We start from the raw sequence: 16,151 nt of genomic DNA, 5'->3' as shown, positions 1-16,151 counted from the left end.
ATTTTTAAACAATTCTAGTTCTAGATTTTTCCACAAGAGGAAACAAGTCAAGTTAAGTCAAGTCAATTTGAGTTTATTGTCATGTGCACAAGTATGATAAGGAAGAGGTTCAATGAAAAACTTGCTTGCAGCAACATCACAGACACATAAGTTCAGACAACATTTCTAAATCCATCCTGTGAAGACCCTTTAGGATCTATATGTTTAGCAAGTCCCCTCTCAGTTTTCTAAACTCCAACAGATACAAGCCTAGCCTGTACAACCTTCCTCCATTAGGGAACCTGCATATTCCAATTATTTAAGTTCACTCTATTAATTACATGAATCTGCAATGAAAAGATCATGTTTGTAAAGGTGACCACAAAACTATCTATTGGTAAACCTCTTCAGGTTCATTAATGTGCAGGACTTTGCTCTCTTTCTGCCTTCCAGACATAACTCATTTTGACATCTGATTCATTTCAAATTAATTAATAGTTCTACATAAATACAAGCTGTTGTTATTTAGGCAAGGAAGTGTCCTGTCCTTATCCCATTTGTTTCATGCACAACTCCAGAGCCTCTAAAATGTGCTGGCAATCCACTGAGCTCTAATAGAGCTGCTGCGCACTGTGGGAGTAGCTTCACCTCATGGATTGCAGTGGTTTAAGAAGGTAGTCCTCTAGGATGGATAGTCAATATGACCTTCTGTACAATGTTCTCAACCCATGAATAAACAATGCCCTGGTCTTGTAATCACGTATATAATGGCAAACTTTATGGAGCTGATTTTGAGGTCAGTGGTGAGCTCACTGCTCTATTTGTTAAGAATAACTTACCTTTCATAGCCCTCCCAGTGGAAACCATTGAGAGGAGTCTTGCTTCTAAACTGCTGCACACTGCTTAGTCCTGTGTCATTAGAAGCAATACGAGTGGAATCCAAAACAGAGCTGCCAAAAATTGAATTAAAAAACAAATGGACAACTGACTAATTCATGCAGACACAAGAGACTGTGGATGATGGAACCTAGAGCAAAAACAAACTGCTGGAGGAACTCAGTGGGTCAGGCAGCATCTGTGGAGGCAAAGGGATATGTGATGTTTTGAGTCAGGACTCTGCATCAGGACTAAGTCATACTCTCAGCCTTAGTCTAGAATTGCCAGTCAAAAAAAAAGCTAAATGTTTTTGAGGATTTGTGACCTTCTTTTCTCAAAGAAACTTAATAATTCAGTATAAACTTAAATAAATTAAGAAAGTCAAAAATACTCTCAAACATAAAATACTTAAAAATACCTTGAAATACTTTTCGTAAAATATAAATTGACAAAACGGTTTATAAACTTCAGAAACAGTCCTTGTAAGGGTTTAAAAGAGTATTTTAAATTACCGATTTTATTTAAAAGTCATCTTAGATCACAAACTTTCACCTGCAGCTGTTGCCTTCAGTTTCAATTAGAGAAAGAAGGATCTTTGCACCTTCTCAGAACTGGCAAGACTTTACAGTGGATGCTGCGCATCTGGCCATTTATCCCAACTTCAGGATACAGCCTGAAAAGCTGCTTCGGGATTAACTGCTTACCATGTGCACTTCTGGGACACCCACAGCTGCTGTCAATTGTAGTGACGACAATTGAAAGCCACACTAACTACCCCTCTTTACCCCGCAATATTCATCCCTATAAGACTGCCTGTTCCTTGGAGAATCTCACTGGACAGTGACAGAAATGAAATGGAGACACAAGAGCCTGCAGATGCTGGAATCTGGAGCAACAAACAATCTGCTGGAGGAACTCAGTGGGTCAAGCAGCATCTGTGGGAGGAAAGGAATCATCGATGTTTTGGGTCGAAACCCTGCATCAGGACTGAGAGTGGAGCGATGAGATGGCCGGTCCGAAGAAGAGAAGGGAAGTCGCAAGAAAAGATTCTGAGGCAATTGGTGGGACTGAGGAGGGGTGTAAAATAACAGGCAGGTAGGGGAGGTGAGCGGGGGTGGAGCTGGGAGACAGTAGCAGGTGAATGATAGATGGAGACAGACAAAGAGAGAGAGGGAGAAGGGAAAAAAGATGAGTACGGTTGGGGGAGGTGAGTGTGAAGATAACGACAGCCGCTGGAGGGAGGTAATCAGGAACACAAAGCGCTAGCAGATTCCGAGAAGTAAAGGAGGTGAGAATGGGATGAAATGTTTGGGAACAAAACTAATGATTTTCCAATCATGACAATGAATGGCTGGAACATCACAGACAATGCATATCTGAATTCCTGATATGTGCTGCCAACCACAGACTCCCTTCTGGCACTTCTGGACTCATTATGGTTTCTCAACTGTAGATGCAGGCTGGGGTGAAGAAATGAACAAAACAGCTGAGGCTGCTCAAAATAATCTCCTGAGGCAGAGTAAACATAACTTGCAAGATAAGGCAAGACCCTTAACAGTGTTGATGAGCAGAGGGATCTTGGGGTCCAAGTTCATAGCTCCCTAAAAGTGACTACACAGGTTGATAGGGTGATAAAGAAGGCATCTGGCATGCTTGCCTTCATTAGTCAAGGCATTGAGTTCAAGAGTCAGGAAGTTATGCTGCAGCTTTATAAAACTTCAGTTAGGCTGCAGCTCGAGTATTGCATTCAGTTCTGGTTGCCCCATTATAGGAAGGATGTTGAGGCTTTGGAGAGGGTGCAGAAGAGGTTTACCAAGATGCTGCCTGGATTAGAGGGCATGTGCTATGGGGATAGGTTGGACAAACTTGGATTGTCCTCTCTAGCGGCGGAGGCAGAGGAGAGATCTGATAGAGGTTTATAAGATTATGAGAGGTGTAGATAGAATAGACAGCCAGTATCTTTTCCCCAGGGTTGAAATGTCTAATACCAGAGGGCATGCATTTAAGGTGATAGGGGGTAAGTTCAAAGGAGATGTGCGGGGCAAGTTTTTTTACGGAGAGAATGGTGGGTGCCTGGAATGCACTTCCTGGGGTGGTGGTAGAGGCAAATACATAGGGGCATTCAAGAAGCTCTTAGATAGGCATGTGAATGTGAGGGAAATGGTAGGATATGGACATTGTGTAGGCAGAAGGGATTAGTTTAGTTGGGCCTTTTATTATGAATGTAATTGGTTTGGCACAACATTGTGGGCCAAAGGGCCAGTTCCTGTGCTGTACTGTTCTATGTTCTATGTTATTTAACTATAAGGTTTTAATGAATGTGAATAGAGATAAGGATTTTCTTGATTGGTCATAATTTCTAACCTTGATTCATCAGCATCCACCTGATGAAAAGAATTAACAATGTGTTTGAAACAAAGCTTTCTGAGGAAGTCATCCAGATGAATATTCTGAGTTGTAAAGAGTGACAGCTGCCCCAACATTTTGCCAAGTGGCTTTCTGCCTGGTTATCATACATGATACATAGACAAAACAAGGTGAATAATGGGAATTATTGTGTCTCAGATGATTACTATGGCTTCCCAGATATGTCTGGAGTGTCACAGATGAGGAAAGATAGCAAGAGTTTGACTATCAGTGGCCTTACATTGCAGATGATGGAAGTTACAGACATAGAGCTGGAAAATACTTCAAAACAAACCTAGGGATCAATACCTTCAATCTATATTACAGGCTGTGATAGAGAAGGAGCTACTCAAGGTGTTTAGTATTTTTGATAAATTCAGGCTTTGTATATATCTGCCAGGTTTTAAATGCAGCTTATACAGCTTTGGAACAAGTTATCGCTTCTTTGACTCATGATAACAAAAACATAGCAGGGGGGTAATTTATAAAGATAGGAACACAAGTGGTAAAAAAAACCACAAGTTGCAGTTTGGTCTTCATCAGAAATATTTAAAATGGACTTACTTCTCAATGTTTTCAAGGGCAATGGAAGCAAGTCCACTTTCCTGTCAATAGGAAATATTTTTGGGAAAAAAAGGGTCAATACAATTGGCTCCTCTATAAATGTGGCATTTATTTGGCTCAACCATTGCAGCAATTCCAGGGCTGATTTGACAGTATTTCTTCATCCCATAATCTCCACAGTTTAGAAGTTACATGCAAGTGCCACCACTTGCAATTCACAAACACCATCCTGACTTGAAAATATATTTCCATTCCTTCATTGTCATCGACAACAATGAAGGAATTGCAATATATTTTCAACTGGAAATACCTTCAACACACAGACGGCATCAGTTCAGAAAAGTAGGTCTCCAACACAAGGGAAATTGATGATGGTTGTCATTGTTCAATTTTTTGTTTATTGTTCATTATTCAATATCTGGGTGTCTCTTCCAAGCCCAGAATCTATTGACCATCTATAATTACTCTTGAATTGGGTGTATTGCTGGGCTATTTCAGAGGCCTTGATGGTGCCTTGATGTCAAGAGCAGTCACTCCTATCTCAGCGCAGGAATTGTTGTCTTTTGTTCATACTTGAACCAGGCTGTAATATGATCTGACAGAGGGTGTTTTTGATGGAACATAAACTCAGCTTCAGTCAGTAGATTATTGATGAATGATACAGCTTGATAGCACAGTTAATAGTCCTCCAACTCCCCCCACTCCCACCCCCACCAATGTTTGATTAGAATGATAGGAACTTTAGTTGGCCATGTTGCATTTGACCTACTTTTGTGGACAGGACATAACTGAGCAGTTTTGCACTTTGCATAGTAGATGTCAGTATCGTAACTGTACTGGAACACCTTGGCTGGAGAGGTGTTTAATTCTGGAGTACATGTTTTCAGCTCCGCAGTTGGGATGTTGTCACTCCATACACTTAGCTACATTCCGTAAACTCATCCATTTCTTCAAATGATGTGGAGTGAATCAAACTGGCTGACATTTGGCATCTGTTCTGTCAAAAGGAAGCCAAGATAGATCATCTACTTGGCACTTCTGACTGAACGTGGTTGCAATTGCTTCATCCTTGTCTTCAGTACTCAAGTGTTTGGGGATGGGGCTATTCATGGAGCCTTTCCCTCCTGTTAATTTTGATTGTTCATCACTATAAACAACTGGATGTGGCAGAACTCCAAAACGTCGATCCAATCTATTGGTTGTGAACTCACGTAACTCAGTCTTTAGCACGCTGGTGTCACTGTTTGGAATGTCCAGTCCTGAGCTATAGCCTGTCTTTAAGAATCCCTGCTGTTGTTCCTGTCATGTTCTTCAACACTACTCATTGTACTAGGGTGAGACTTCTGGCTTGATCATAATAATACAATGAGGTCTATGCCCATCCATGAGGTTAGATATTGTGGTGGAATGTGACTCTGCTACTGTTTCTTCAGTGCCACATAGATACTGATCCCTGCAATGCTAGAATAATCCCATTGAGCACACTGATAATGCTATATAACCCATTCCTGGGTCAACTCCATCTGAATATGGAACTACATCCACCAGGACCATGCAATGATCATTTCTTGCAACAAAGACATGAATAGTTGCACTTGCAACAGGTAGATTGGCAAAGAATGAGATTAGGTAGATTGACTCCTCATTTTGGTCCTCTCATCATCTGTCAGAGTCCCAGCCTGGCAGGTATATCCATTAAGACTTGGCCAGCTCAGTCAGTGATAATGCTACAAAGATGGTCCTGATAATGGACACTGAACTGCCCCACCCAAAGCACATTCTGTGAATCTAGCTACCTTCAATGTTCTAAGTGGTGTTCAGTGCAGATTAGTGTTGATTCATCAACTGAGGGTAGATAGTAGGTAGTAATCTGTAGAGGATATATGACCCATATTTGACTCCATGTCGGGTGACTTCATGGGATCTAGATTCCTAATCACTCCCTCTCAATTGTTATACCTGCACGGTGAGCAGCACCTTATGCCATCAACTAGGGTAGATATGATTTATCATACCCAATGCCTAGGTAAGTACTAGGATTTATTGTTACACTTTTATTTTTATTATTAAATTTTGGGGTATTTTTGATACCACTGAATGGCTTGCAAAGATGTTTCACATTGTAACTCAGAGTCAACTACATTGCTCACCTCTAGGCAAGAATACCACTGAAAGTGCATTGAGTTTTTACACTACTGACATCACCTTTTTACTCCAGATGCACTAAGTTAACTGAATGTAATTTTCCCAATTCCCTTGATGGTATTTAAATTCTATTATTAATCCAAGCTCTTTGGATCATTAATCCAAGCCTTTGATGTATAATCTGATAGCATAACCACAAGGATACTAGGTACAGCAGAATAGTTGTTCATTCAGAAGATAAGTAATATAGAAACCTAGAGTTCAAATTGTGCCACAGCAGATGGAAGTATAAATTAAGTTAATTAAAAAACCTGGAATAAAAACCTAGTATCAGCAATGTTGACCATGAAACTATTGGATTGTCCTGAAAAGCCAATGGGATCACTAATATCCAAGAGAGAAGAAAATCTGCTTTCTTTATCCAAGTTGGGCTATAAGTTACTCAGAACCACATTGAAGTCATTGACTCCTAACTGTTTTCTGCAATGGGCCAACAACCCTCTCAGTGATGTGCCAGACTTGCAGACCTTGCAATGATGCTCATACCTTGTGAAGGAATGTTGAAAGACAATGCCTTCTTTAAGCCTTTGGATGGAAGTTGTTGGCATTGTGCTGATCTTCCACCACGATGATGGCAGATTACTAGTGAAAAACCCAAAGTTTCTCTTAATCTCACGAAAATTGTGTGGGAATTGTCAGGATCTCCTGCCATGTTTTCAAAGTATTGTAATTTTCAGTATTTCAATGTGAGAAAAGTACTGATGAAAAGGCAGGGAGGGAACAAATTTCAACAGGGAAAAGTTAACCCAACTTCTGGCTTCCTATATGTTCGTCGCAGTTGAATTATTTTCAGCTCCAAAATCTTCTGCGTAATTTACAGTCTTCTTTAGGTCTTTGCAATTTGAAATGATTGTTTCCCATTCAAGCTTTTGTGTAAAATTGTAAAATGACACTTACCAAATCTGGGGTCTTCCTGGTCGGTAAGACTAGTTACTGATTGGACAGATATATTGAACCATTGGAGTGACTCAATGGGATTAATTTTCCCTTTATTTTGATTGCAACTATTGGTGACATCTATCTTGGTATCCTTTAATACAATGATTCACTAAGAACCTAGCTCCATACGATAGTCACAGTATGTACCAGCAACTTAATTCCCATGTCAATGTCATCATTGCCATCAGGAAATTTACTGTTGAATGTAGGTACGTAACCTATACACCCTACTTCTGCTACCATCATACCTTGTTATTTGACAAAGGAGATAAAACAGTGAACCAGGTAATTGTGAGCACAGCAGTGACATACATTAATATGGTTCAAGAGCTCAGTTTTCATTTTGTATCCTCACCTACCTTAAACCCCATTTCCAAAATTCCTTTTCAATTATTTGCCTTTCGTTGACTCAATATCTTTTTCACTTAGCTGAAGTCTTGCCTTAAGATTTTAATTGACCCAGCCTTTGGCCAATTTTAGCTCAAAAATTATTGGCCCATTGATTTTAAATAAATTGAAACCCTTGATGACCGGAAGAATTTCAACAGAAGGTGTCAGTGTGTCAGTGTGCTAATGTTTACTGAATGATTTCAACTCATGGGTATTTAGAAATGCAGGTTTAGAGTTCAAACATGAAGAGTAATCTCAATGTCATTGCAAAAGTGTTATGGCTGCCCTCCGAATCCGCAAACAATCTGTCAAGGAAATAGTATTGACACTCAGGCAAGAACCAAGTGCGGGTCATCGTGACCTAATCTTTTCTTCAAAGTCAGTTCATAACAGTGGCTTCAGGAGCATTGGCAGTTCTCGTTTGTGACCTTGTGATAAACTGATGGGTTAACATTGTCAGCAACAGCTAGTTTGGATGTTGCAATTATTTCTTATTTAAACTCAAATATCATTTGAATACTTAACTATTTGCCACAAATTCTGCTCCATTACAAGATGTTTCTCTTGACTTGTCAGTAAAAGCTAGAGTGCTAGTGGATATGTCAGGTCTCATTTCATTTAATGTTATTATGTGATCACATCATCAAGCAGGTTTAGTCAGGCATCACTCCTTTTGGCACCAGTATTTCACAATAGAGCGTGGCAGATCATAATATGCATTAACACACAATGACTGGGCTCTAGGGGGATGTAAATGTCACATGCCAAATAATTCAATGTCACAGGCTTATAGTATGTTAAGCCATACTTCTGTATGGCAGTGTGATTATCTCCACAAAACTTTATTAAGAAATAATATGAGACTTAATATTAAATATGGATGGAGGAAAAGTATTAAAAAGTTCTCTGGACAGCTTTAGCAACAAAATATAATGGATAGTTTTATGATCTCACATTTTCCACAGGGACACTCTGTTAAAAGTGAGTGAAGTTAATAGACAAGGTGTCAATGCTATTGGTCTGATATTTTACCCTTTGCCCCAGCAAGAGAGACTCTTCACAGACATACTAGATTCATAGAAACACATCAATAAAGTCTCATAGATGTATCAGGGAGTTTACTAAAGAATAGTTGGGCCTTATTAACAAAGAAGATTCCAGATTTAACGTCAGGTCTTTATCCAGTTAGATGATCACAGCTATTGATGACATCATAGTTGGGGTTAATAACTTGGATTAGGATGTTCAAGGCCAAACACAATCTTGATTTTGCTTCGAATTCCCATCTTGAGTTCAACTGAAGACTTAGTAATGGCACAAAGACAGGTGACATGCACGGCCAAGCCCCTCCTCTGAATATGACCTACTTGACTAAAATTCTGGGGCCAAATCCTGCTCATTAAACCTTATAAGAGAAGAGAGCCTTCTCATGAAAAGAGAGACTAACTCTTATATATTTATAAGTGGGTCTTTCACATCATCAGGACATCTCAAAGCACATTGCTGCGATTACACCATTGTGTGTAAACAAGTCAGTCAGTGTGCACATAAAAACATCTCACAAATAACAAATGAGGGGAATGATTGGATAATCCACTGTTTGATGATGTTGCTTGATGGAGAATATTAACCAGGATTGACCAGTAACTGTTTATACATTGTCCTTGGACCCTTTACATCCACATCCTTGACAGCACCTCCCAAACCTGGGATGTCCACTAGACAGAGCAATGGCACACATTTCTTTTTGATGAAGAACCAGATTGATAATTGCAATCGTTTCGGAGGGTCAATAACATGAAATGTATTTTGTTTTAACCTTCTGATATTTTTAGTCATGTGAATGAAGATACAAATGTTTGAATTTATGAGCTGCCTAATTTCTGTTCATATTACTAACAAACAAGAAGAAGCCATTAATGGATTCACAATTTAAAATACTGGGAATTATTTCTTGTGGTTTAATATCATAATCTGCTTGCAATCATCGTTACCTGTCTTGGACGTTCAATAGTTGTATAGGCCTGTATCCACAATTTAAATGAATTCTTAGAACAATGCAAATTTATACCTGAACCAATGTGAATTTGTTTTGGCTTTTTTGGGCACCCATTTCTGTGGACACAGAACAGATCGTCATATTTAAACATTTACAAATAATCTATTGAAATTTCTAAATTTAAAGAATTTCTTTTTGCTGTTATACTGTACGTCTCACCTACCACTACCACTGCCAGATTGTTAGCCCTGTCAACTTAGAGGTTATGTTTTTTCTCCAAAACTTAGTCTACCAAGTTTATAGTGAGGTTGAGCTGGGACCAATATATGTATAAGGCTGCATATATTGAGAAACAAACCAAATGCAGAAGGAAAAAAAACTGCAGATGCTGGAAATCTGAAATAAAAAATAGAAAATGCTAGAAAAACTAAGCAGGAACGCATCATTTGTGGAAGGAAAAGGGTTAATAATTCAGGGTTGATGACTTGAAAATTTATATGTGTTTAGATCTTGCCTGACCTGCTGAATATTTCCAGCATTTTCTGTTAATAAGATTAAATCTAAGTCTTACCGAAGCAGAACACCAATACATTTGGAGGTTCATGTGACAGTTTAAGGCTTTTATTTGGAAACTGATGGAGCAGAACAGACCAGGAACTTGCCCTGGACTTCCACCCTGATACACCACATGAATGGAGCCTCTGTACCTGCTGCAGAAGTTGAATGGGAGAACTCAATTCTACAATCTTAAATTCCTCCCTACTTTATGGAAGTGCCATACAATAGCATCAGCACCATGCCCCAGAACAACAAGTTTGGGAATATGTGAAGAGAATCAGAATTAAAAACAATCAGGTTTATTTTCACTGACTTATGTGAAATTTATTGTTTTGCAGCAGCAGTGCAGTGCAAAGACATAAAAATTACTCTAAGTTACAAAATAAATAAATATTGTGTAGCGACTCACCGTCCGGTCAGGCGAACCGGCTTGGCAGTCGGGTCGCGCGGCGTCAAAGCGACGAGGCCCAAGATGGCGGCGGGCCTCGTCTTTCCCGAACAACGGGGAGAACCCGCGTGCGGGAAAGACTTGATGACGTAGTACTTACGTCATTGCCGGTTTCATTGGGTGGGAACAGTCTCCCTTAAAAGGCCCACACAAGGCGGGAAAATAAACCAGTTCTTGTTTGACAATCCATCGACTAGCGTCTTGTTTTATTTCGCGGTAGCAACCGCTACAATTGCAAAAAAAGGAATAACGAGGTTGCATTCATGGGTTCATGGACCCATTCAGAAATCTGATGGCGGAGGGAAGAAGCTTTTCCTAAATCATTGAGTGTGGGTCTTCAGGCTCCTGTACCTCCTCCCTGATGGTAGTAATGAGAAGAGGGCGTGTCCCAGATGGTGAGGGTCCTCAGTGATGGATGCTGCCTTCTTGAGGCACCGCCTCTTGAAGATGTCCTCAATGTTGAGGAGGGTTGTGCCTGCGATGGAGCTGGCTGAGTCTACAACCCTCTGCAGCCTCTTGCGATTCTATGCATTGGAGCCTCCATACCAGGCTGTGTTGCAACCAGTTAGAATGCTCTCCATCGTATATCTATAGAAATTTGCAAGAGTCTTTGGTGTCATACCAAATCTCCTCAAACTCCTAATGAAGTAGAGCTGCTGGCATGTCTTCATCATGATTGCATCAATGGATAGATCCTCTGAGATGTTGACGACCAGGAACTTGAAGCTGCTCACCCTTTCCACCGCCGACTCCGCAATGACAACTGGTGTGTGTTCTCCCGACTTCCCCTTTCTGAAGTCCACATTCAAATCCTTGGTCTTGCTGACATTGAGCATGAGGTTATTGTTGAGACATTACTCAGGTAAAAGGAATAGTAATTTTTAACTCTCCTCACATTTGCAATCTTTCAATACCTATCATTTGCTGAGGCTTTCATCAATGCCGCTGCTCTCTAAACAGTGAATGGGTTGGAAATCTCCTGGACTCCATCTGTTCCACTCTAAAAACATCCCTGTCAAGGTGTGTGCTGTTCACCTGAACAGGTTTTCCATTTGCTGGGGCAGCTTGCTGGGGTAACATCACATATATATTATGACTTCCATTTTTGCATGCATAGGGTTTCAATTTCCAAACCCCAAGATAATTTATATATGTATGAATTTTATTTTAGTTATGGAATTCCATAGTCTGGCATTCTGTGATCTTCAACCAATGCAACTGACACTACTTTTAACTTATATTAATGTGGTTTAGTTTTGTTAAAACCACATTTGATGTTGTAAGAAATAATGGATTGGAGAGTAAGGTTATTATTTAATCTCATGCTTAAGATGACTTCCATAAACCATTCAATGTTTGTTCTCAGAATTTGTGACAATATTTGATTAATTTGATAAAATTTCCATCTTTTTACTCACTTTCAATCATCTGTGATGCTAACTATGCTGTTTCCTACTCCCATTAATACAAGGCTGAAACTAATTGTAAGTTTGCTTAAAGCGCTCAGGACACTTCTGTTTAATATATCTTCCTGTAATAACGTAGAAAATAGAATTCTTCAAACTCCTAGTGGCAAGTCACTTCATCATTTCTTCCTGCACACCTCAAGATCCCTAATTTATTTGTTTAATTAATAAAATTGTTATATTGAGGAATTTGCAGTTATCACAATTAATATTCAGTATACCAAATTCTGAATGTAGTTTTTATTCACTCACTGAAATTCAATTTGCTTTCAAATTCAATAATGTTATTTCCAGGGTACAGTGCATTGCTTGTAACACTATTCCCATCCAACACTATATTAGTGACTTCAATGGAAATATGTGCATTGGGTCCAAATTACACAGGGCATCACTGCACTGTCAGAAGTAGTTGTGGCAGTAGTTGAGACATTGGCTGTTTGTCTGTTGCAGGCCTGACCCTGTTTTAAATCCTAGAGCTGTAATTGTTTACATAAGCTGCAAGTCAAATTTTTTTTCACCAAGTTGAAGTTTATTGTCATGGGCCTACATACACAGGGTATAAATGCCATGAAAATTAGCTTTTTGAAGTGGCAGCACAGTACATTACAAATATGACAAACATGTTAACAGAAACTTTAACATAAATTATACATAACTTACACAACAAAATAAACACGACTTTAGTGCAAGTTGAGAGAGGAAAAGAAATATAGACCGAGGTAATGTTCAGCTCTTTCAGATCGGCCAAAGAACCTGATGGCAGTGGGGAGCAGTCTTACCATTTCTTGAGTTACTGAATTGTTAGGGCTGGGGAAAGGATGGTAGTTTTAGGGGCAACATTTGGCATTCCAACTGAGGAAACTATGTTGTAAAAATGATTTCAAAATTTAAAATTGTCCCTTTCCTGTTGTCATTCAGGTATAAGTTTCCATTTGGTGCATTTCAATGAACTCCTAATAATTCTCCCTGATATACAAGTGCATTGCTTGGTATGTTCATGTAAAGGTGTCGCTATGTAAATTACCCATTGACCTCCTGGCTATGTGTTTCTGGTAAATTCATGGGATTTCTTTAGGTTTGGCATGGTAACCGTGTTGCATGCTGAGGACAGTGTCGACTCTCAGGTTTGATACAAAAGGCTGGATCATAGTTGGGTATTTAAGAAGGATTTCAAGCCCATGCAAAGGATTCAGAAGAGATTTACTAGAATGGTACAAGGGATGAGAAACTTCTGCCCTGTGAGGACATTGGAGAAACTGGATTTGCTGTTGTTAGAAAAGAGAAAGCGAAAAGAAGATTTGATAGTAATGTTTAAAATCATAAATGATTTGATTGAGAAGCTATTTTCAGTGGGAGAACCAGAGGACAGAGGCTTACAGTAAATGGCAAAAGATAAAGAGGTGCAGTGAAGTAGAAAATACCTTACACTGTGATAGGTTGTGAACAGGACTGTATTATCTGAAAGGGTGCTATCAATTCAACATAGCAGATAGAAAACAGATTAAGATTTTTCATCTGTCTGAGATGTAAACATTTTTTATTAATCAAACCTCTTCTTGGATCCTATATTTCCCAAAAATAAACTACTATATTCACCTACACCAATTTTATCATCACAAAATTATTACAGATCTGAACAGCTGCATAGTTTTACATGAAATACTTGTCAATGTTCAGTTCCACTTAATGTTCTTTCTTGATTTGCACTATCTTGGCTGTTTATCCTCTTCTTTTAATAAAAATCTAATTATCCCATTAAACATCAGGTAAATTTTCTCTGGTGCTTGAAGCAGCAACATATATCAGTTTAATTTATCGATTCCAATTTCAGGATCAAATGGTGTTCAAGCCTGATGATTTTACACCAGGGACAAAATTGCTCATAAATTATTTTGAAAACTTTGTCTTGGAAGATAACAAATGACCCTGAATGGATTAAAGCCAAGATTTTGAAAGGAAAAACCTTAAGCTTGTATCATCATTATGTTGTGACATTTGAAGTCCATGGATGAGGTCTTAAATTCCGAAAGCTACTGAATTTCTTGGTATGACATCAATATTAGTGAAGTCCAAAAAACCATATCACTCTGTTTAAATCCAGTTGTTTTCCTTCTTGAGGACCCAACAATTTACTTGTGAGTTCATCATGTCCTTTGGCCACACTGGAGAAATATTCACATTTTTCTTTTCCCTTTTCTAACAATTTGTTACATTATTTTGGTCTAATATATGTCACATCTAATAATACAAAATATGGTGAAAGAAAAATAGTCTTCAGTGAGAAGGATTACTTTGGATCTTATTAAGCGTAATCTTTAACCATGCTATTCTCTCTGCATCCATGTGTGTGATGTTCCTGCTTTACAATATATGGATGTCTCAGACATCTATATATTCTATGCTTTGCCTCAGTGCATTCATGTCAATGCTACAACAAGGCAGGCATTAGCGATTGCATCACCATATTTTGAGAAAAATCTTTGCCAAAGAGAAAGAAACAAGGCTTATTTTATTAATTCTTTTGCTACTTAAGACCTGTGTAATAATCATTCCAAACAAGTTAACAAGTTTTTTTTAACTTTTGAATCAAACATCAATTAAAATAGCTGAAATCGTAAGTAACATGACCATTAATTTAAAAAAAATCTCTTTAAGGAAAACATTTTTTTATCAAGGTAAACAGTAAATAGAAATTCATTCTTGAATGGTGCTGCTAAATATGAATTATGGTAGGGGATGTTCATTGCTCCTTGCTTCTGGGATTGCGTTCCCTTAACTTCACTGGTGGGCTTGAAGTTGCAGATGGCAGTACATCAGAGCATTGTTATGCTAATTGTACCTGATTGGGTAACTGTAAGCATAGCACTGTTTTGCTGCACATCCAGCAACTGTTTATCCATACAATATCATAATACCACAGTAGGTCAAGATTAATGTGATCATTCAGAAGACCTTTGCTCCTGCACTTTGTGTAATACTTGTGGGTTTCTCCAGAATGAATGTCTGTCCTATTTCATTGGTATTCAATAAATGTTGCTTGAAGATGAGGACGTACTTGTCAGTAGTTTACAGAGTCTACCCTCCCCTGCAGAAATTGCTGCCCAGCTTCTGGATGACAGCTTTGTTATCAGGGTGTTGAATGGAATGCCGTGTAAGTTCCAGGGCCATTGTTAACACTCCAATTCACTGAGATCTTTGTTCATTGTAGTGCCAACCAAAGCAATGGTGGGTGCCTCCATGGCTAGTCTTGTACCATGGATGTCACTCACATAGAGTCTGAAGAGTGGTAAGGCACAGAATGATTCCTGTGGGGATCCAACTTGACTCTCCTCCAAGTTGGACAGAGAAAAGGCAGCTGGGGACCATTACCACGCTATTGTAGGCAAAAGAAAGGTTGGTTTTACTTTGGTTTTGAAAGCCCTCTTCACAGAAAGTCATGAGGGTTCATACCTGGTCACAGCAGCTGTGGTTGGGCTTGAAACGAACTTGATTGTCAGAGAGTTCTACTTCAGTGATGGGAGAGTTATTGGTCAGGAGGCCCTATTCATTTAGTTGTGGTGGATAATAGTAAGATCATTAGGTAGCCGGTGGGATTGTATGGTCCTGATGAAGACTCTTGGCGTGCAACGTCGACTGTTCATTTCTCTCCATAAACGCTGCCTGACCCACTGAGTTCCTCCAGCATTTTTTATTCATTGCTCGAGATTGTATGGTTGTTTTCCTGGTTTTAGGGCGCAATGCCGGGGACTGCTTCCTTTCCTTTGCTTTGGCATTCTTCCATTTGGTGGACTATGTAAAGCTTGGTTCTTCCAATTTGGAGTAAATCCAATTGAATGGTGTCTTTTTTTGTTACATCTGTTTCCTCCATTTGATATGGAGAAGAAAGATCTGATTCCAGAAAATGGCCATTGATTGGTTGCCAACATTGACATTGCTGGCTTTGTCAATCATGTTGGAGGCATATGATCCACTCCAGGATAGAAAGTACACCAAGGCCACAACTCAAATCAAGGAAACCACCGTGGGACAGTCTCCAATGAGGAACACCGGGGCTTTCACTGGAACAACAACAAAGCTAACCCTATGGAACCTAAAATAGATTTATCTGGCAATGGATCAACAGCCCCTAATGGGATGCAGCAGGACATGAACTCATGGAAAATCAAATCAAAAGCTAGATGTCCCTATAGCAAACTCAAAAAAAAGAACACTTTGTCAAAGTGATCCTCTTTTGATTTTTCCAGAAAACATGACTGACAGTCATGGAGAAAATTCAGATGCCAAAAGCTGGCTCCAAAACCTGGACATCAATTGAAAGTTG

Source organism: Pristis pectinata, chromosome 4 (assembly GCF_009764475.1).
Source record: "Pristis pectinata isolate sPriPec2 chromosome 4, sPriPec2.1.pri, whole genome shotgun sequence".
Taxonomy (NCBI): domain Eukaryota; kingdom Metazoa; phylum Chordata; class Chondrichthyes; order Rhinopristiformes; family Pristidae; genus Pristis; species Pristis pectinata.
The sequence above is the reverse complement of the archived record's forward strand: the minus strand, read 5'-3'. Positions refer to the sequence as shown.